The sequence below is a fragment of the Capsicum annuum genome, chromosome 7, assembly GCF_002878395.1.
Source record: "Capsicum annuum cultivar UCD-10X-F1 chromosome 7, UCD10Xv1.1, whole genome shotgun sequence".
Lineage (NCBI taxonomy): Eukaryota > Viridiplantae > Streptophyta > Magnoliopsida > Solanales > Solanaceae > Capsicum > Capsicum annuum.
In genome coordinates this window covers 9,553,936-9,555,727 of record NC_061117.1, presented here as the reverse complement: position 1 = coordinate 9,555,727, position 1,792 = coordinate 9,553,936, and positions in this window count along the sequence as shown.

The window sequence follows — 1,792 nt, the reverse complement described above, 5'->3', positions numbered from 1 at the left end:
TAGGGGTCATGAGCTGAATTTTTACAAAGTAATAAAGTATGTAAACATATATTTTAACAGTCTTGAACCTTTAGGGGTCATGAGGCTGAGATTTTTATACAACTTCATACATAAAACAATCATTCTTCTTTTTCTTTATTTCTAAGTCATTTTATTTTATTTTTGTTCTTTTAAGTATACTTAGGAGTATTGTCTTCAAACATATAGTTTAAATTTGTCTAGAGGTTTGTTATTGCAAACTTTTTAAAAGAGTCAATTTAAATAAATGATTTTCCTAAAAATATTATCAGTCATATTTCTCTCACTTTGATAAAATTATTCTTTACAATTAAGTCCCAATAATGGTCACATTAGGTCTAACGAGTCAAGATTAAATTCTTTAAAAATTAATAAATTAAGCTCTGCCTAAGTCTAGACATTTATTAATCTCATGTCCTTATCAATAGGTATAAAATGTCTCCTCCGGTTCGTGGAAAGCGTAAAAAGAGAAAGAGGGATGGGAGGTACCACTTCGGTTGTTGATGAAATCCCGCTACAACTTTGGTTATGGTGGAATGCAATGGATACATTCGATTATGGCGAGATACATAAGTATTTGAATTTTTTGACGAGTATCATGAGAATCAACCCTAATAGGGAAGTGATTGTTGCATTACTGAATTTCTGGAACCCGAGAAATAATGTATTCCGCTTTTTAGATTTTGAGTTGACACCGAATTTAGAGGAGATAGCGGGCTATGTTGGATGTGGGGATATGCATCGGAAGAAACTTATAGCCCCAAGACTTATTTCGATAAACAGATTTTGCAAGCTCATGAATATACGGAATACAAAAGAAGAATCAATGAAAAAAGGTTGGGTTTCCTTGCAGTTTTTGTATGACAGATACGGAAAGCAAGAGGGGTTTCAAAAGTACAGTAAACAACTTTGTAATAAGGGAAGTTTTGATGCTTGGAAAATTCATAGATGATTTGCATTCATGGTAGCCTTTTTAGGCACTATGGTCTTCCCAAGAAGAGAAGAAAAATTAATATTCGTTTAGCGGGAGTGGTACAGATACTGATTAATAAAGATTACACTATGGTACCAATGATCCTAGCTGATATTTACCGTGCTCTGACTATTTGTCAGAAGGGAAAGAGTTTTTTCGAGGGATGTAATATCTTATTAAAGATGTGGATTGTGGAGCATCTTTATCAACGTCCTACATTGATAAGGTTCAATCTTGAGAGATTTAATCAAATCAACGATTACGAGGAAAGGATGGAGAAATATAAATGTCCAAAAGAAATTGGAGATTGGGTTAAACTTTTTCGTTCTTTGACAGTAGATAAAATCACTTGGAATCTCCATTGGTTCCCTTGGAGGCAAGTCATACATAGTTCTGTTATTCGTCCGTTCTTGTTATTAATGGGTATTAGAGGTGATCAACCGTATTTTCCATTAAGGGTTCTACGTCAGCTAGGTAGGTGTCAAATAATTCCCATAACAGAAAACATGACTGAGTTTGTATTTGAGGTCAGAACAGAGATTCCACTTCCAGAAGATTTAGCCCAGCAGATTTGGGAGGGTTGCCATATTATGGGTGTCACACCCATTTTTTCACCGCATCCGACCCCGCTAGGGAGTTAGTTTTGGAGAAAACGGTTTTTCCGATTAAAGTGACGTTTTGAGAAGGGATTACTTTACTTACAGAGTCGCCACTTGGAATTGAGTTTGGGTGTTCCAAGTCACCTTATTGAATCCCTATTCAAAAGGAAATGACTCTTCAATTTTTATTTTTTCGTCTGCG